Below are 22291 nucleotides of genomic sequence, written 5' to 3'. Positions count from 1 at the left end.
TGGTATAATTTCAATGTTTTAAAATTTATTGTGATCTGGCTTATGTCCCAACATATGGTCTATCTTGGAGAAATATCCATTAACACTTGAGAAGAATGTTTATCCTATTATTTTGGGGTGTAACGCTCTATAAATGTCTATTAGATTTAGTTCATTTATCACATTATTCAAGTTCTCAGTTTCCTTATTTATCCTCTGTCCAGATGTTCTATCCAATGCTGAGAGTGGAGTGTTGAAGCCTCTAACTATTATTGTAGAGACATTTATTTCTCCCTTCAATTTTTCAAGTGTGTGTCTCATGTATTTTTGGGTACCTATTTTTGGTGCTTAATATTTATTTTTGTTATTTCTTCTTGGTGAACTGTCCCTTTTATTAATATATAGTGACTTGCTTCATAAAAGTTTTGCATTTAAAATCTATTTTATCCAATATTAGTATTGTTAAACCCTCTCTTTTTAAAATTTTATTGCAATTAGCATGGAATATCTTTTTCCAACCTTTCACTTTCTGCCTGATTGTATCCTTGCATCTAAGGTGAGTCTCTTGTAGCAACAAATAGATGGCTCATGCTTTTGTTTTATTTTTTAATCCATTCTATCATTCTATATCTTTTTATTGGAGAGTTCTATCCATTAACATTCAGTGTTTCTACTATAAAGGTATTACTTACTTTGTCCATTTTATCCCTTAGCTTTTTGTTGTCATATCTTACTATTGTCTGTCTTTTAACCCTTTCAATTTCTCTTATGCTTTTTATTTCTCTACACTCTTCTCTAGGACTTTCTCCCTTGCCTTTTCCTATCAGGCTGCAACACGCCCTTTAATATCTCTTGTAGATTCAGTCTCTTGGTAACATACTCTCAGTTTTTGTTTGTCTGTAAAGACTTTAAACTCACCTTCATTTCTAAAAGATAGTTTTGCTGGATAAAGAATTTTTGAATGGCAGTTTTTCTCTTTCAGTACCTTAAATATGTCCTACCACTTACTGCCCCCTTGCTTCCATGGCTTCTGAAGAGAGATGAGCTCTTAGCCTTATTAAGCCTCCATAAAAGTAATATATTGCTTTTCTCTTGCTGATCTCAAAAGCCTCTCTTTACCTTTGACCTTTGACAATCTGAATAGTAGATGTCTCAGAGTAGTTCTATAATTTATTCTGTTTGGAGCATATTGTCTTCTTGAATATTGATATTGATGTCTTTCATAAGGGTTGGAAAATTTTCAATCAGTATTTTCTTATTCTTTCTACCCCTTTCCATTCTCTTCTCCTTCTGAAGTACCTAAAATGCATATGTTTGTGTGTTTCATGTTATTCAGTTGCCTGAGACCCTGTTCAGTTTTTTTTTTTTTGCATTCTTTTCTCTGCCTCTTCTTCTATCTTTTCAATTTCAAATGCCCTATCTCCAAATGCAATTATTCATTCTTCTAACATCCAAATCCTCTGAATTGTGTCTTTCATTCACATAAGCTCTTTTAATTTTTTGCAGGCCTTCAAATTGTTCTTTATGCTCACACAGTGTCACCTTAATATCCTTTATCTCTAGTCATATTTTCCTTCATCTCCTTTGATATGATTAAAGAGATTTGTTTGAACATCATTTATTAGTTCTTTTAAATCCTGAGTCTCATCTAGAGTCATGCCTTGTTTCTTTGAGTGGGCCATATATCTTCCTGTTTCTTAGTATGAGTTATCTTTTGTTGATACCTAGGTATTTGCTTATGTCGATGATTTTGCTCTGCTGATCAATTTCTCTTGCCTAGTGGCTTTTTAAAAAAGACTCAATTTTATTGATCTTTTCAAAGAGCCAATTTTTTGTTTTGTTGATTCTCTGCAGTATTGGGGGGGGGGGGGCGGAGTACTGTGAATTGAACCTGGGACCACAAACTTGTGAAGTAGGTACACAATCACTGAGCTATCTTTTCTGTACTTGCCTAGTGGTTTTATTTCACAACTCTTCTTTGAATTTTAGTTTAATTCCTTATTAAATTTTAATATTGCCCTGTTTAAGTAGAAAGAACTATGGCAGGGAGATGCTAATGGGACATTGCAAGGGCTACCATGCCTGGGAAAGTATCAAGAAAGACCAGTCTGTTTTACCTTACTTTCCTGGCAGCAAATGACACTCCTTGGCAAAGTCTTCCAAGGAGTTGAAAACTTCATTTTCTTCAACAGAAGACCTCAACAAATCAATCAAGTAAAGAAATTGAATCAGTCATCAAAAAGCCTCCCCAAAATGAAAAGACCATGAGCAAATAGTTTTACAGGTGAATTCTACCCATCATCTAAAGAAGATCTAACACCAGTCTTGCTCAAACTCTTCCAAAAAATTGAACAGGAAGGAACGTTAGCAAACTCATTCTATGAAAATAACATCACCATAATACCAAAGCCAAATAAAGATGTCACAAAAAAAGAAAATTGCAGACCAATTTCTTTAATGAATATTGATGCAAAAATTCTCAACAAAATACTTGCTACCTGAATCCAAAAACACATTAAATAAATTATACATCATGATCAAGTGGGCTTTATACCAGGTATGCAAGGTTTGTTCAACATAAGAAAATCAGTATAATATACCACATTAATAAATTGAAGAAAAAAATTCATGTGATTATTTCAATTGATGTAGAAAAGGCTTCTGACAAAATACAACGTCCTTTCTTGATAAAAGCATGCCAAAAGATAGGAATAGAAGGAAGCTTTCTCAATATGAAAAAGTACATGTAGGAAAAATCCACAGCTAACCTTATACTTAAAGGCAAAGGACTGAAAGCTTTCCCACTGAGATCAGGAACAAGAAAAGGATGCTCACTCTCTCCAGTTATTCAATATTATGCTAGAAGTTCTAGCTAGAACAATTAGGCAAGAAAAAGAATAAAAGGCAGCGAAATTGTAAAAGAAGAAGTAAAACTTATTTGCTGATGATATGATCCTATACTTAGAAAATCCGGAAAAATCCACAACAAAACTATTAGAACTTATAGACAATTTCAGCAATCTAGTGGGATACAAGATTAATACACAAAAATCAAGAGTGTTTGTATACACTACTAATGAGCAATCTTAGGAGGAAGTCAGAAAAATTCCAGTTTCAATAGTGACTAATATAATCAAATATTTAAGAATAAATTTAACCAAGATTATAAAAGGCCTAATTAAGAAAATTATAAGCATTGCTAAAAGAAAGCAATTATGATCTAAATAAATTGAAGGATATTCTGTATTCATGAGTTTGAAGACTACATATCATTAAGATGTTAGTTCTACCCAAACTGATCTACAGATTTAATGTAATCCCAATAAAAATTCCAATATCCTTCTTTGTACAATTGGAAAAGCCAATTATCAAATTTATCTGGAAGGATATAGCCAAAAATATCTTTAAGAAGAAGAATGAAGTTGGAGGACTCTCACTTCTAGACTTTAAAGTATATTATCTGGGTACAATGATTTTAAAAAAACCCAGCATGGTACTAGCAAAAAGATAGAGTAATCAACGGAATTGAATTGAGAGTTCAGAAGTTGACCCTCACATTTATGGTCAAATGATTTTTGACAAGGCTGTCAAACCCACTTCAACAAATATGCTGGGAAAACTGGATATCTTTACCTAAAAGAAAGAGGATCCTTATCTCACACCTTATACAAAAAATAATTCAAAATGGATCAAGGATCTAAATATAAAAATCAGAACCATAAAACTCTTAGAAGAAAATGTAGTGAAACATCTTCAAGATCATGTGCTTGGTAGTGGTTTCTGGAAACTTACACCCAAAGTATGAGCAACAAAAGGAAAACCAGATACATGGGACTGCCTCAAAGTTAAATGCTTTTGTTCACCAAAAGAGTTTGTCAAGAAAGTAAAAAGGCAGCTTACTCAGTGGGAAAAAATCTTTGTAAACTATATATCTGATAAGAGATTGAGCTCCACATTATTTAAAGAGATCATACAACTTAACAAAATGACAAGCAGTCCCATTAAAAACTGGGCAATTGAACTTAAATTTTTCTGAAGTGAAAATACAAATAGCCAGGGACAAATGAAATGATGTTCAACATCACTAGCTATTAGGGAAATGGAGATCAAAACTACAAAGAAATATCTCACACCATACAGAATGGCCATTATTAAAAGAAAAGAAAACTTAAGTGCTGGAGATGTGAAGAAATAGTAACACTCCTTCACTGTTGGTGGGACTGTAAAATAGTGCAAACCTGGCTGTTCCTCAGGAAACTAAATAGAACTGCCATATGATTCAGAAATCCCACTACTAGTAATATATTCAGAAGAACTGAAAGCAAGGACGTGAACAGATATTTGCACACTGATGTTCATAAAAGCATTATTCACAATTGCTAAAAGATGGAAACAATTTAAGTGTCCATTAACCAATGAATGGATGAACAAGATATGAGAAATTCACATGATGGAATATTACTCAGCTGTAAGAAGAAATCAATTGTTGAAGCACATGAAAATATGGAGGAGATTTGAGGATACTGTGTTGAGTGAAATAAGTCAGACACAAAAGAATGACTATTGTATGATCTCACTGATATGAACTAAATACAATGAATAGATTTAGGGAGTTGGACTATGACATAGAGGTTGGTGGAAGGTAGAATGTGGGATGAGAAAAGGGAGAAGATGCTGGATGTATATAGAATGTTTAATAAGGTGAAATATAAATATGTAGTAATGATTGGACTTAATGGTAATGCATTATAATGAATGTAAGAAATGCCGTTGATTTATGGGTGTGTGTATGGCTGAAACTAGTAAACTAGGAGGATTAATATTAGTTGGAGGATAATATTGGGAATAAATAAAGATTTTGGAAGTAAATGAGGATTGTGGTTAATAATGTAAATACAGGAATGTTCTACTATAGGGTGTTAAGAATGTGGGGTTTTTTTTTTGTGATCTATGTATCTTTTAAAAAAAGGCAATTAAATAAAAAAATTCAAAAAAAAACCAACAGAAATTTTTTAAATGGGCAAATATTTGAATTGTCACCTCACCAAACAAGATAAGCAGACAGCAAATAAACACATGATAAAATGCTCAGTATATTAATCTTTAGGAAAATACAAACTAAAACCTCAATAAGATTCTATTAGATATTAGAAGGACTTAAAATATCTACAGAAGTAAATTCTGCTGAGGATGTACAGTAACTGAAACAATCATACATTGCTAGTGGGAATGTGAAATAAAACAGCCTCTTTTAGCCTCTTTGGGGAAAAAAAAAGAATGTGGTGATACATGGGACAAATACAACCAATATAATTTATAGTTAATAACAACATTGTAATGTTTGTGTAGGAAAAGAAAAGTTGGTACTATATTCTAAAGGTTATAAAAAAGAATATGGTATCATTTCGTTTTTGTGAGATAATATAATTAAGCATTTTTTTCTCTTCTTTTTTTTCATTAATAAGGAGAGTTTGACTATGTCATTTAACTAATCTGTGTATCTTTCTGAACACTAGATGAACAACCAAGTTGTTAGGAATTAGATGATTTAAAAGTGCCTGAAAAAGAATGTTTTAGGATAATGTTTCCATAACTTGTTGGGCTGCCTTTTTCTGTTCTTTTATTTTTGTGAATTTGAAATAAAGTTCTTAATAAAAATAAATAATTAAATAAAAGACACTCTGAAAATTAAAAAAAAGGCAATGTGTGAGCATAAAGAAGAATTTAAAAGTATAAAAAGAAACATGGCGAACTTTGGGGATGAAAGGCACAATAGTAGAGATTTAAAGTATACTAGAGGCATACAACAACACATATGAATAGGCAGAAGAAAGAATCAGCAAACTAGAAGAAAGGACAATTGAAATCATACAGTCAGAAGAAAGGAGAGAACAAAACAAAAAATTGAGGAGAGTAAGAAATGAGTAAACAGATGGCATTATGGGTATCTGAGGAGAAGGGAAGAGGGGCAGAATGTTTGAGGAAATAATGGCTGAAAATTTCCCAACTCTTATGAAAGACAGAAATATACATGTCCAAGGTACACTACATATGCCAAACAGAATAAATCCTAATAGACCTACTCTCAGACACTTATCAAAGTCAAATGCTAAAGACAAAGAGAATATTCTGAAATTAGCTAGAAAAAAGTGATTTGTCATATACAAGGCATCCTCAATAAGACAGTGTGCCAGTTTCCCATCAAAAACCACAAAGGCAAAGAAGGCATTGGTATAATATATTTAAAGTACTGAAAGAGAAAAACTGCCAGCTAAAAATTCTTTATTTGGCAAAACTGCCCTTTGAAAATGAGGGAGAGGAGCACATGTGGCTCAAGCAGTCAGGTGCTCACCTCCCACATGGGAGGCCCCTGGTTCAGTTCCTAGTGCCTCCCAAAGAAGACAAGCAGATGCAATGAGCAGACACAATGAGCAGGGAGCAGATGTGGCTCAAGTGGTTTGGCATCTGCTTCCACATGGGAGGTCCTGGGTTTGGTTCCTGGTGCCTCCTAAGGAAGACAAGTGGACACAATGAACAAAGCAAGCAGATGGATGAGGGAGTCATCTCTGGGGAGAGGATAGGGGAATGAGGGAGAATTTAAAGTAGTCACATATAAACAGAAACTGAGAGTTTGTCAATAAGAGAGCAAACCTACAAGTGTTACTAAAGGACATTTTGTAGGCAAAAGGGAAAAGACAGGAAAGAATGGCTTGGAGTAGTGAGAAGAACAAAGATCATCAGTTAGGGTAACTAAAAGTAAATGCAAAACCCAATATTACTGTATCTTCAATATACAACTCTACTCTTTAATTCCTATAAGAGTCAGAATACAATTGAAGATGAAAAAGGGATATTTTCTGATAATGGACATAAAAAATATAAAGTGGGGGAAGAAAATGACAAAAAAAGGGGCAACAGAGGGAAATGGGAGAAAAGAAAGTGTAGACTATTGAAGCTAAGTTGAATAATTTCAAATTAGTAGATTAAAGATGTAATATAGGGAAGCAGATGTGGTTCAAGCAATTGAGCTACTGTTTACCACACAGGAGACCCATGGTTTGGTTCCTTGTGCCACCTAAAGAAGACAGTGAGCTCGTGTGATGGGCAGGCACAGCAAGCTGTTGCAACAAGTGGCACAAGAAGAAAAACATAAGAAACACAACAAAACAGGGAATGGAGGTGACTCAAGTGATTAGGCACCTCCCTTCCACATCGGAGAGCCTGGGCTCAGTTCCTGGTGCCTCCTAAAGAAACAAGGAAGATGAACAGACACACAGCAAGTACGAACAATAAGGAGGTGGGGAAAGATAAATAAGTAAATCTTAAAAAAAAAAAGATGTCATATAAATCCCAAGGTAACCACAAAGGAAGTATTTTACAAATATACAGAAACAGAAATGAGACAGGGATTAGTCAGGTACATCTCAGAAGATCAACTACACAGCAAAGGAGATGGCAATAAAGGAAAATTGGGACAAAAAATAGATACGACATACAAGAACTACAGGACAAAATGGCTGAAGTATTTCCTGTATAGTAATAATATTGAATGTTAATGGAATAAACTCCCCAATCAGAAGATACAATACAGTAGAACAGATAGAAAAACATGATCCAACTATATGTTGTTTACAAGAACTTATCTTAGACCCAAAGACACAAAGAGATTGAAAGTGAAAGGTTGGTGTGACAGTTTGAAGTTCTTTTATGAATCTCCAAAAAATAAAGACTATGTTCTTGAATTAATCCATTCTTGTGGGTGTGGGTCCTTTTGATTGGACTATGTCAGTGACACATGACTCAGGTTGGGCCCCTGCCCTCTCACTGGAGCTTTATATAAATGGAGATGCATAGAAAAGAAGCTGCTATTTTTGACCCTGCTATGTGAGAAATGATTTGAGAATTGCTAGCAGCCTAAAGCTTAAGCACAAAGCCCCCAGGAGTATGGGCCCACAGAACAGCTCAAGAATGAAGAGATGAGCACATGCCTGATCACCCACAGCTGAACTTGAGAAGAAACAGGGCAGCTGAGACTAAGAGAGGAGGCCCAGAAAAGGACAAGTCCTATGCCTGGTTGTCCATTGCTGAGCTCCAGGAAATGGTAGATCCTGGAGGGCAAGGCAGGAGACTTGGCAGGATACAGATCTTTTACATTCCTGGTTAAATTAATTCCAAGGGCCTTGGAGAGGAGGGTAGTAAAGGCACCTGCTTGCCTCTTTTATTTATTATTTTTCCCTTTTCATGCATTTTTCTGGTCTGACCAGCAGACAGCACTCTTTGGCAGGCCTCTCAGCTCAGATTCCCAGGTGCTAGGGATGAATGCATTCAGTGTCACTCTACAGTGGGTCATACAGAATCAGTATCCTCTGGGCTGGCAAAGCCTCACAAACAAACCTTCTCAGAAACTGTTCTACTTCATTGCCCAGCTGTACCCTCCTTCACTCTGCCTCCTTAGCAACCAGCCAAGGCATTAGGGGAGGGTGTTTGAGAAGGAAAATTATCTTAAGTTCCTGCTGGTCTCAGTGCAAACAATGTTGTAGCCCCATCTGGCCATTGAAGTATGTGACCCCTCCAATGCAGCAAACCAAATTTGCTGGCAAAATCTGAATATGCTGTAGGCTGTGTTCCCCCCTCCCCTTTATTGGGGAATAGGACCCCTGCAACCTTTTCAGTCTGCAGCCCCTGCAGTCCACAACCACTGCAGTCTGCAGGCTGCTGTTTGCTCTGAAGGTCAGGGTATAGGCACTCCCTACTGCTTCTGTAGCCTTACTCATGGTAGTTTTCAGCCAGCTGAGCCTCTTTTTCTTCTGGGTGGTGTCTCACCTTCCCCTGGTATCCTGAGCCCTAGAGCAGCCATCCAGACAGTATGCCTGTCCTATAGTTATTTTTTTTTTTTTGTGGGAGAGAAGGGATCCCTTTGCCTCTCCAATCCTTCATCCTCTTGGAAGTCCAAATAATACACTCAATCAGTGGGTCAAAGAATATATTGAAAGGAAAATCAGTAAATATCTTCAGATGAATGAAAATGAAAACACAATATATCAAAACTTATGTGATGGGAAGCGGATGTGGCTCAAGTGATAAGGCCTCTGCCTACCATGTAGGAGGACCTGGATTTGATCTCTGGGGCCTACTGGTGAAAAAGAAGAAAAGAAAATGTGCCTGTGTGAAAAGCCAGTGCCTGCATGGTGAGCCGAGTACCCACACGGTGAGCCGATTGCCCACACAGCGAGCCGAGTGCCTATGTGGGTGCCCGCACAGCCAGCCAAGTGACCATGTGGTGAGCTGAGTGCCCACGTGGTAAGCCAGTGCCCATGTGAGTGCCTGCATGGTGAGCTAAGTGCCCGTGTGAGTGCCTTCATGGTTAGCCAGTGCAAGGCCCGCATGGTGAGCTGAGTGCCCACGCAGCAAGCTGAGTGCCCTTGTGGTGAGCCAGTGCCTGCACAAATGAGTCATGCAGCAAGATAATGATGCAACAAAAGAGAGACTAAAGAGAGAGATGAAGGGAAGAGTCAAGGTGAAGCGCAGCAGAGACCAGGAACTGAGGTGGTGCAATTGACAGGGAACTTCTCTCCACATCAGAGGTCCCCAGGGTCAAATCCTGGTGAATCCTAGAAGAGAAGACAAAAAGAGAAATAGATACAGAAGATCACAAAGTGAATGAACACAGACAGCAAAAAACAGCAGGGCAGGGATGGGAGTGGAAGAAAAAAAAACTTATGTGATGCAGCATAGCAGTGTTGAGAAGGAAATTTATAGCCCTAATCACATTAAGATAGAAGAAAAAGCTAAAATCAAGGACTTAAAGGCACAACTGGGGGAACTAGAAAAAAGAGCAAACTAACTCCAAAGCAAACAGGAAGAAAGAAACAAAGATTTGAGGAGAAATAAATGAAATTAAGAACAAAAAACAATTGAGAGAATTATGAAAGCAAAAGTTGACTCTTTGAAAAGATCAATAAAATTGACAAACCTTTAGCTAGAGTGACTAAGGAAAAAAAAAGAGAGGATGCAGATAACAAAAATCAGAAATGAGAAGGGGACATTACTACTGACCCCACAGAAATAAAAATTATCAAAACAGGATACCATGAAAAACTGTATGATAAATTAGACAATCTATATGAAATTGACAAATTCTTAAAAACATATGAACAGTCCACACTGACCCAAGAAGAAATAGAAGACCTCAACAGACCAATTACAAGTAAAGAGATTGAATCAATCATCAAAAACCTCCCAACAAAGAAGAGCCCAAGACCAGATAGATTCACAGGTGAATTCTGCCAAACATTCCAAGAAAAATTAATACCAATCCTACCCAAACTCTTAGAAAAAAATGAAGACAAGGCAACACTATGTAACTCATTCTCTTAGGCCAACAAGACCCTAATATCAAAGCTGGATAAGAACACTTCAAGAAGAAAAAATTACTAATCAATTTCTCTTAAAATGTAAATGAAAAAATCTTCAACAAAATACTTGTCAATCTAACAGCACATTAAAAGAAATATATGTCCCAATTGGGTGGGTATGCAAGGCTCGTTCAACATAAGAAAATGCATTAATGTAATATAATACCATAGTAACAAAATGAAAGGAAAAATACATCATCTCCATTGGTGCAGAAAAGGCATTTGACAAATTTAAGCATCTTTTGTTGATAAAAACACTTAGAAAAATAGGAGTAAGTGGAAATGTTCTCAACATGGTAAATGGTATATATGTAATACCCACAGCTAATATCAAATCAATGGTGAAAGACTGAAAGCTTTTTCTCTAAAATCTAGAACAAGACAAGGATTGCTCACTTCACCATTGTTATTCAACACTAAACTAGAAGATATAGCCAGAGAGGTTAGGCAAGAAAAAGAAATGGAAGGTATCCAAATTAGAAAAGATGTAAACCTTTCACTATCTGCAGATGACATGATCCTATATAGAGAAAGTCCCAGAAAATGTACAACAAAGCTCCTAGAGCTAATAAATGAATTTAGCAAAGTGGCAGGGTACAAAATCATCCTGCAAAAATCAATAGTGTTTCTATGCATAAGAAATGAACAAGCTGAGGAGAAAATCAAGAAAAAAATTCAATTTTCAACAGCAACTAAACAGAATATCCAAGAATAAATTTAAGCAAGGATATAAAGGATTTGTATACAGAAAATGACAAAACATTGCTAAAAGAAATCAAAGAAGACCTAATAAATGGACATTCCATGCTCATGGATTGGGAGCCTAATATTAAGATGTTGATTCTACCCAAAATGATTTACAGAATCAACCCAATCCCAACCAAAACTTAAGATTCTTTGCAGAAAAAGAAAAGACAATTATCCAATTTATTTGGAAGGGTAAGGAGCCCCAAATAGTAAAAAATACCTTGATAAAGAACAATGAAGTTGGAGGACTCTGACTTCCTGACTTTAAAAAATATTACAAAGATACAGTGGTCAAAGCACAGCATAGATATATTGACCAAGAGAATCAAACTGAGTTCAGCAATACCCTTACATCTATGACCAATTAAGTTTTGGCAGTTCGCTCAATTGGGAAAGAATAGTTTCTTCAACAAATGGTGCTGGGAGAATTGGATATATATTGCAAAAGAATGAAAGAGGATCTCTACCTCATACCATATACAAAAAGTAACTCAAAATGAATCAAAGATCTAAATAAAAGTACCAGGACTATAGAAGTCTGAGAAGAAGATGTAGGGAAGCATTTTTGAGTTCTTGTGTTGGGTAATGGTTTCTTGGACTTTACACCCAGAGCACAAGTAAGGAAAGAAAAAATAGATAAATGGGATCTCATCAAAATTAAAAAATTTTGTGCATCAAAAGACTTTGTCACAAAAGTTAAAAGACAACTTACTCAGTGGGAGAAAATATGGGACACCACATTTCCGATAAGGGTTTAATATCCAGAATATATAAAGAAATCCTAAAATTCAACAATAAAAAGATGAACAACTCAATGAAAAAATGGGCAAAAGACATGACTAGAAGGAGGCAGATTTGGCTCAACTGATAGAGCATCCGCCTATCACATGGGAGGTCCAGGGTTCAAACCCAGGACCTCCTGACTCGTGGTGAGCTGGCCCACATGCAATGCTGATGTGCACAAGGAGTGCCATGCCATACAGGGGTGTCCCCTGCATAGGGGAACCCCACATGAAAGGAGTGCAACCTGTAAGGAGAGTTGCCCCATGTGAAAAAAGTGCAGCCTGCCCAGGAGTGGGGCCACACACATGGAGAGCTGATGCAGAAAGATAATGCAACAAAAAGAGACACAGATTCCCAGTGCTGCTGACAAGAATCCAAGTGGACACAGAAGAACACACAACAAACGGACAGGGAGAGCAGCCAATGTGGGGGGAAAAGGGGGAGGGAAGAGGAGAGAAATAAATTTTTTAAAAAGTCTTTTAAAAAACAAAAGACATGAATAGAAATTTCTCCAAAGAGGATATACAAATGGCTAAAAAGCACTTGAAAAGATGGTCAACTTCACTAGCTATAAGGGAAATGCAAATCAAAGCACAATGAGTTACCATTTCTCACCCACTAGAATGGCTACTATTTAAAAAAACAAAATTACAATTGTTAGAGAGGATATGGAGAAATAGGAACACTCATTCATTGATGGTGGCAATGTAAAATGCTGTAACCACTGTGGAAGACAGTTTGTCGGTTCCTCAGAAAGCTATGTCATGAATTCTCATATGACCTGGCAATCTCACTACTAGTTATACACGCATAAGAATTGAAAGCAGGGATGCAATCAGATATTTGTATAGCAATATTCATAGGGGCATTATTCACAATTGTCTAAAGATGTAAGCAATCCAAGTGTCCAACAAACCATGAATGAATAAACAAAATGTGGTATAAACATATGATGGAATATTCTTCCTCTATAAGGAGGAATGCAGTCCTGATGCATGCAACAACATGGGTGAACCTTGAGGACATTATGTTGAGTGAAATAAGCCAAGCACAAAAGGACAAATGTTGTATGAGCTCACTGATATGAAGTAGTTATAATATGCAAATTCATAGAGTTAGGTTATGGAATATAGGTTACTAGGGGATAGATTGGGGTTAAAGAATGGGGAGCTGATGCTTAATTTGTACAGAATTTCTATTTGGGTTGATTATAAAGGTTTAAAAATGGATGATGGTGATGGCAGTACATTATTGTGAGTGTAGTTTGCAGCACTAAATTATACAGGTAAATGTGGTTAAAGGTTAAAACTTTAGGTCATATATATTACTAGAAAAAATTAGAAGATAAAACATAGGACTGTGTAACACAGTGAACCCTACTGTAGATGGTGGACTATAGGTAATAGTACAAGTTATAAGAATGTTCCTTTATAAATTATGAAAAATGTATGACACTGATACAAAGTGTTAATAGGGTGGTATATGGGGGAAAAAAGCCCTAATGTAAACTATAAGCGATAATTATTGGTACTGTTTTAATAATTTTTCATCATTTGTAACCAAAGTAACTACTCTTAAAAAGTTAGTATAACTCCCAAAAAGTGCTATCCTTAATTGTAACAAATGTTCTACACCAATGCAAGGTATTGGTGATGGGGCAGTATATGGGAATCCACAGCTTCTCTAATAAAAATAAAATTATATATAAAAGAGTAAGGAACCCTGTAAGAGACAAAGTCATCTTGAAAATTCAGAATGTATCTGGAGGAATCACACTTCTAGATCTTAAAACTTATTACAAAGTCACAGTAATCAAAACAGCATAGTATTGACACATGGACATATAGGCTAATATAATTAAATTGAGAGTTCATAAATCAATCCTCATTTTATGGCCAACTGATTTTTGATAAGGATGCCAAGTCCACTCAATGATGAAAAAATATTCTCTTCAATAAATGGTGCTGGGAAAACAATCTCAATTGAGAAAAGAAAAAACACCTACCTCATACCTTATATAAAAATGATAAAAACCAACTCATAATGAATCAAAGACCTAAATATAGAAACCAGAGCTACAAAACTCCTAGAGGAAAATAAGAAAGCATCTTAAGGAACTTGTGTTAAACAATGGTTTCTTAGATTTTACACCAAAAGTACAAACAACAAAAGAAAAAAATAGGTAAATGGGACCTCATGAAAATTAAAAACTTTTGTGTATCAAAGGACCTTATCATAAAAGTAAAAAGATAACCTGTTCAATGGGAAGAAATATTTGGAAAACACATATCCAAGAAGGATTTAATATCCAGAATCTATAAAGAAATCCTACAACTCAACAAAAACAAAAAGGATAAACAATCCATAGGTATGGTGGGAAGATGGCAGAGAAGGAAGATCCAGGCTTAAGTTCTTCCACCAGAATAACTATTAAACAGGTAGGAACAGTCTGAAACAACTATTAATATTTTGAAACTCCAGGGGCCAGTAGAATATTGAACAGCATCTAGGGAAGAGAATGAGGAAGAGGATGGTAAATTATGGTAAAGAGCAGTAAACTGCTCTCTCTGCACAGTGTTTACCGTTGCCCAACACCCCCCACCCCCCGCCCCACTCTCACAGTATGCCACAGCCCTGGGGACAAGCCCCTGGCTAGCTTGCTTGTGACAGAATGGAATATATAAATCTTCTTCCCAAAGACCAGGGGTGAACATGGTCAATCAATCATCATGACTTTGGGTTAGCAACTCTAGATCACTGGGGACCTGGCTCTAAGGGTGGCCTTTGCTTCAATCTGTACCTGACAAAGTCACCCTCCTCAGGGCTGTGAGGGACACTTAGATAAAGAGCTCATTTTCTGGGCAGGTCAAGAAAGTACAGCTTTAGGGAGCTGTGGAAGAAGCTACTGATTCCCTTCCTGATCCCCTTCCCAGGGCAGCTTGGAGTCACTCTGTATACCTTTTGAGAGTCCCTGGCCTTGTTTTGGCTAGGAAAGACTACTTGGTAAATCCTCTCTGGTATGCTCCCCTCCCAGAATTCGACCTCCAGGAGAAAGCAACTTAAGGCAACAAAAGGAGTATAAGAAACTTCAGAGGAAGACAGCCTGAGACAAAGACTTGTGTGCTTTAAAGTCTTGGGAAAAGGAAGGGGTATCCAAACTTCTATAATGAGTAGACCTTCAAAACGACCAAGAAGCACAAGCCCAGGACAAGACACAGGCCCAGAAGAGATAGGGAAGACCCTGTGCTCTGCATTCACCCTGGGTGGACCTTCCTGATGGGCCCAAGCTCAAGAAAATCTCTGTCTTCTCACCAGTTGTCAAGACACAGACATCCAGGAAACAAATCCCAGAGGGAACATTTAAAAATATTAAAATACAGTGGGAAGAAAAGTAAAGGACAAAGAAACAGGAAATGATGGCCCATCCAAAGGAATAGGCTGAAAATCCAGAAAATAGCAATAAAGACAGAATATGGACGTACCAAAGTTTTTGATAAATGATCTTAAAAACACTCAGAGATAAAAGAAAATACAGAGAAAGAACAAAAGGATATTAGGAAAACAATGAATGAGCAACATGAGAATCTTAATAAAGAGATAGAAATTTTAAAAAGCAATCAAACAGAACTACTTGACCTGAAGACCATAATAACTGAAATGAATATTATCCAGGAGGGTTTGAAGAGCACATTGGAGCTGGCAGAAGAAAGAATCAGTAAACTCAAAGATACAGCAAATGAAATAAGTCAGGCTGAGGAGCAGAGAGAAAAACAAATTATAAAAAGTGAAAATAGCCCAAGAGATCTCAGAGCCATCATGAAGCCTACCAAAGTATGAATTATGGGAGTCTCAGAGGCAAAGGAAGAAAGAAAGGAGTAGAAGGAATATTCAAAGAAATAATGACAGAGAATTTCTCAAACTTAGCCAAAGATGTGAATATGCACATCCAAGAAACCCAGAAAACACCAAATAGGATAAGTATGAAGAAAAATATACCCTGTCATATACTGATCACACTATTAAATGCCAAGGACAAGGAGCAAATTCTCATAGCTGCAAGAGAAAGGCAATGAATTATGTACAAGGGAGTCCCACTTGGATTGAGTATTGATTTCTCATCAGAAACCACGGAGGCAAGAAGGCAGTGGGTTGAAATTCTTAAAGTGCTGAAAGAAAACAACTGCCAGCCAAGAATTTTATACTTAGCAAGATTTTTTTTTAATGAGGGAAAGATTAAGACATTTCTGAATAAACAAAAGCTGAGTGAATTTGTTACCACTAGACCTGCCCTACAAGCAATGATAAGAAGAATGAAAAGAAAGGACATTAGACAGTGGTTCAAAGCAGCATAAAGAAATGAAGACCTCAGGTAAAAGTAACCATTTGGGTAACGTAAATGCCAGTATTATGGTATTGTACTTTTTGGCATGGAATTCAACTTCGTATGTACTACAGGTGTTAAAATGAAAATGCATTTTAAAAATGATAAATCTATAGTTTGGGACATACATTGAACAAAGATAAAAGGGGTTAGAAGTACAAAAATGTAGTGGGGGATGGAGGCTTATAGGAAATATATATGCATGCTATTAAAGTAAAATCAAACCAAATATGGTTGTTATATATTTAGGATGTTAAATTTTAACCCCATTGTAACCACAAAAAAAATAAATGAAAACATATCCAGACAGAAATAAGAAGACACTCAGTATGGTATTAGGTTGGTGCAAAAGTAATTGCAGTTTTGCACTGTTGAAACTTGCCATTTGATATTTTCATACATTCTTAAATAAATGTGGTTATGCTATACATCATTTTAATGTGCATTTCTTGCTTTACATTTACATAAGTTTTTGCTAATGACTTATTTCTTGCTGTTTACATTTATTTTAGACTATGGAAATGAGGTTAGACAAAAACCAAATTCGAGTAATTTTCTTATTTGAGTTCAAAATGATTTCAAAATCAGTGGAGACAACTCACAACATTGACAGGGCATTTGGCCAGGAACTGCTAATGAACGTACAGTGCAGTGGTGGTTAAAGAAGTTTTGCAAAGGAGATGAGAGCCTTGAAGATGAGGAACATACTGGCTGGCCATAACAGTGACAAACTGAGAGCAATCATTGAAGCTGATCCTCTTACAACAACATAAGAAGTTGCCAAAGAACTAAACATTGACTATTCTATGTCAAGGTGTCTATGGACACCTGGCATTTGAAGCAAATTGAAAAGGTGAAAAAGCTCAATAAGTGGGTGCCTCATTAGCTGACCAAAAATTTAAAAAGTCATTTTGAAGTGTTGTCTTTTCTTATTTTATGCAACAATGAACCATTTCTCAACTGGACCGGGACATGCAACAAGAAGTTGATTTTATACAACAAACAGAGATGACCAGCTCAGTAGCTGGACTGAGAAGGAGCTCCAAAGCACTTCCCAAAGCCAAACTTGCACCAAAAAAGGGTCATGGTCACTGTTTGGTGATCTGCTGTTGGTCTGATCTACTACAGCTTTCTGAATCCTGGCGAAACCATTAGATTTGAGAAGTATGCTCAGCAAATCAAAAAGATGCACTGAAAACTGCAATGCCTGCAGCTGGCATTGGTCAACAGAAAGGCCCAATTCTTCTCCATGACATGCCCTACCACACGTCGCACAACCAATGCTTCAAAAGTTGAACGAATTGGGCTACAAAGTATTGCCTCATCCACCATATTCACCTGACTTCTTGCCAACCAACTACCACTTCTTCAAACATCTTGATGACTTTTTGCAGGGAAAATACTTCCACAACCAGCAGGATGCAGAAATGCTTTCTGAAAGTTTGTTGAATCCCAAAGCATGGATTTTTACACTACAGGAATAAACAAACTTATTTCTCATTGGCAAAAATGTATTGATTGTAATGGTTCTTATTTTGATTAGTAAAGATGTGTTTGAGCCTGGTTATAATGATTTAAAATTCACAGTCCAAAACTGCAATTCCTTTTGCACCAACCTTATACAACATAAAAAATTCAAATTAATATAAAAGTAGGTATTAACAGAAGATCTGGGAGACAGATATGGTAATAAGATTTACAAAGACTACATAGCACAGTGGCAGAAGAAAGTCATGAATTATCAGTAGTGACTTTAAATCAGGGCTTCTCAAACTTTTTTGTTCCACAGACCCCTTTGCCAGTCAGGTGAAAACCACAGACCCCTTACTAAGTCCACACTATACTGTATATTATTTAATAAATATATCATACCTGCACAAACATGTCCTCACAAGAATAATGCTTTTTTGAATTTCAGTTCAAGCTCATGAACCCCTTGTTAAGAACCCTTGCTTTAAATGTAAATGCATTAAACTCTCCAGTCAAAAACATGGCTTGACTATACGCTGTTTGCAAGAGACTCACTTTAAATTAAAAGACACAAGTATGTTGAAAGCCAAAGGATGGAATAAAATATACCCTGCAAGTGTAACCAAAAGTGAGCTGGGGTAGTTATACTAATATTTGACTTTAAATAAAAAACTGTTACAAGGGATAAAGAGAGTCATTATATATTGATAAAGGGGTCAATTCAACAAGAAGAGCTAACAGTTATAAATATATATAAGCCTAACAGCATAGCCCTAATATAAATGGAGTAAATATTGCCATATTTCAAAGGAGAAATAGGTGGTTCTTCCTTAATAATAGGAAATTGCAACACAACATTTTCAGTAATGATTAGCTCATGTAGAAAGAAGATCAATAAGCAAAGAGAAGACTTGAACAATATTATAAAACAGCTAGACCTAACAGATATATATAAAATACTTCTCTGTAGAGCAACAGAATACATTCCTGCCTAGTACACATGGATCATTCTCCAGGAGAGACCATATGTTAGATCACAAGTCTTAATAAATACAACAGTATTGAAATCTTATACTGTATCTTCTCCTACCACAATGGAAGAAGCTAGACATCAATAAAAGAGGGAAAAGTGGAAAATTGTCAAATACGGAGAAATTAAGCAATATACTCATAAACACACATAGGTCAAAGAATAAATCACAAGCAAAATGGGGAAATATTTTGAGATGAATGAAAATGAAAACACAACACTCCAAAATTTATAGGATGCAGTAAAGGCAGTGCTGAGAGGGAAATTTATAGCTCTAAATGCTTACAATAAAGAGAGAGTTTCAAATTAGAGACCAAACCTCAAAACTGGAAGAGCTAGAAAAAGAAGAACAAACTAAACCCAATGCAAGCAGAAGAAAGGAAATAACAAAGATTAGAGTTGAGATAAATGAAATAGAGAACAACAACAACAAAAAAACAATATAGAGAATCAACAAAATAAAAGTTCGTTCTTTGAAAAACCAAAAACATTGGCCAACCTTTACACTAACAAAGAAAAAAAGAGAGAGGATACAGATAACCAAAATCATAAATGAAAAAGGGGACACTACTGCCAACCCTGCTGACTTTAAGAGGATAATGTGAACAACTGTATGCAAGTAAATTAGATAACCTAGATGAAATGGAAAAATTCTTAGAAACAAAACTTATCTTCCCTGACTTAAGAAGAAATAGAAAATATGAACAAACCCCATAACTAACAAAAAGATTGAATCAGTAATCAAAAACTTCCCAACAAGGTAAAGCCCAGGACCAGTTGGCTTCACAGTGGAATTCTATCAAACATTCTGTAGCAGTTTGCTATTATTTATGAATTCCAAAAATAGATATTGGACTATGTTTGTAAATTGGTCTATTCCTCTGGGTACATTAGATTGTATTGGATTCAGAGATTTCACTTTTACTAGATTAAAAATGATTAACACTTTGATTGGGCCATGTCAGTAGGATATTTCACAGAGAAAACAAAATGGCAGAAGAGAAAGTTAGAGTTTTGATATTGGAGCCCCAGGAGCATATACAGAAGCAGATATGTGAGGAAGGAGAGAAGGCACCATTAGACATGGCAGAGGCCCCAAGAAGAGAGATGAGTTGTTCACCTGATAGTTTACAGCTGGCCTTGTGGAGAGAGCAGAGGAGCTGAGCCTAGAGAGAAATGAGCCCTGGGAGAGAGATAAGACTTATCCCAGCCTACAACTGGTATTGGAAGAAGCTGGGACCATGGAGCCTTAAGAGGAAGCGAAAACCTGAACCCTTGCAGATGTTGGCAGCCATCTTGCTCCAAAACATGGCAACAACTTTGGTGAGGGAAGTAACTTACACTTTATGGCCTGGTAACTGTAAGCTTCTACCCCAAATAAATACCCTTTATAAAAACAAATGAATTTCTGGTACTTTGCATCAGCACCATTTGGCTGACTAAAACACATTCCATCAAGACAACTCCAAGTCTGTTCAAACTCTCCCAAAAAATTGAAGAGGAGGGAACACTTCCTAATTCATCCTATGAGGCCAACTTCACCCTCAAGAAAGGAAAATTACAGACCAAAATCTCATGAATATAGAAGCAAAAATCCTCAACAAAATATAACAACATCTCATAGCACATTAAAGAAGCATACACCATGATCAAATCAGATTCATCCTATGTATGTAAGGGTGGTTCAAAACAAGGAAATCAATTAATATAATACATTATGTTAACAAAATGAAGGAAAAAAACACATGATCATGTCAATTGATGCAGAAAAGGCATTTGACAAAATCCAGCACCCTTTCTTGATAAAAACACTTAGAAAACCGAGAATAGAAGGAAACTTCTGGGAAGTGGACTTGGCCCAGTGGTTAGGGCATCCGTCTACCACATGAGAGGTCCACAGTTCAAACCCTGGGCCTCCTTGACCCGTGTGGAGCTGGCCCATGCACAGTGCTGATGCGCACAGTGCCATGCCATGCAGGGATGTCCCCTGTGTAGGGGAGTCCCATGCGCAAGGAGTGTGCCCTGTAAGGAGAGCCGCCCAGCACGAAAGAAAGTGCAGCCTGCCTAGGAATGGCACCGCACACACAGAGAGCTGACACAACAAGATGACACAACAAAAAAGAAACACAGATTCCCATGCCGCTGACAACAACAGAAGCAGACAAAGAAGACAACACAGCAAATAGACACAGAGAACACACAACTGGGGCAGCGGGGTAGGGGGGAAGGGGAGAGAAATAAATAAATAAATCTTAAGAAAAAAGACTATTATAAAAAAAAAGAAGGAAACATCTTCAATATGATAAAGAGCATATGCTAAAAAAAACCATAGCTAACATCATATTTAATGGTGAAAGACTGAAAGCTTTCCCTCTAAGATCAGAAGCAAGTCAAAGATGTCACTGTCACCAATGTTATTTAACAGTGTACTTGAAGTTCTTGAAAGAGCAACTATGCAGAAAGAGAAATAAAAGGCATCCAAATTGGAAAGGAAGAAATAAAACATACCCTATTTACAGATGACATAATCCTAAATACAGAAAATCCAGAGAAATCCAGAACAAAGTTCTAGAGATAATAAAGGATTTCAGAAAACTAGCAGGGTACAAGATCAATACCCCAAAATCAGTAGTGTACCTATACAAAACAATGAAAATCTGGAAGAAGAATATTAGATAAAATTCATTTACTATAGCCCCTAAAAATATATATATATATAGGAATAAATCTATCCAAAGATGTAAAGGACTTGTACACAGAAAATCTACAAAAACATTGCAAAAAGAAATCAAAGAAGATCTAAATAAATGGAAGGCCCTTCTGTGTTCATGAACTGGAAGACTTAACTACTGCTAAAATGTCAATCCTACCCAAAGCAATTTATAGATACAACATAATTCCAACAATCTTCTTTGCAGAAATATAAAAATCATCAAATTTATATGGAAGAGTAAGGAGCCCTAAATAGCCAAAGCCATAATGAAACTGGGTGACTCATACTTTCCAATCTTAAAATTTATTGTAAAGCCACAGTAATCCAAATAGCATGGCACTGGCCAACAGACACATAGATCAATTGATCAAATTGACAGTTCAGAAAACAACCTTCAGATTTATGACCAACTGCTTTTGACACGGTGGCAAATACCTCTCAACTGGAAAAGAATAGTCTCTTTAACCAATTGGGCTTGGAAAACTGGATCCCTATTTTGAAAATAAAGAATAAGGACCTGTACGAGTCAGCCAAAGGGGTGCTGATGCAAAATACCAGAAATTGGTTGGTTTTTATAAAGGGTATTTATTTGAGGTAGGGACTTACAGATACCAGGCCAAAAAGCATAAATTACTTCCTTCACCAATGTCTATTTGGAATAAGATGGCTGCAAATGGCTGTGAGGGTTCAGGCTTCTGGATTCCTCCCTTCCAGGGTCTTACTTCTCTCTGGGTCCAAAGTTCCTTTCTTCCTGGGGCTGGCTTCTCTTTGCT

General features: G+C 36.5%; 1 protein-coding gene across 1 annotated transcript in view; it reads right to left on the bottom strand.

Annotated features, from left to right (window-relative positions):
- The window catches only part of RNLS (renalase, FAD dependent amine oxidase), a 412797-nt gene that overhangs the window by 66585 nt on the left and 323921 nt on the right, over window positions 1–22291 (bottom strand). The window lies entirely within an intron of this gene.

This window comes from Dasypus novemcinctus, chromosome 6 (assembly GCF_030445035.2).
Source record: "Dasypus novemcinctus isolate mDasNov1 chromosome 6, mDasNov1.1.hap2, whole genome shotgun sequence".
Classification (NCBI taxonomy): Eukaryota; Metazoa; Chordata; class Mammalia; order Cingulata; family Dasypodidae; genus Dasypus; species Dasypus novemcinctus.
The sequence above is the reverse complement of the archived record's forward strand: the minus strand, read 5'-3'. Positions and strand labels throughout refer to the sequence as shown.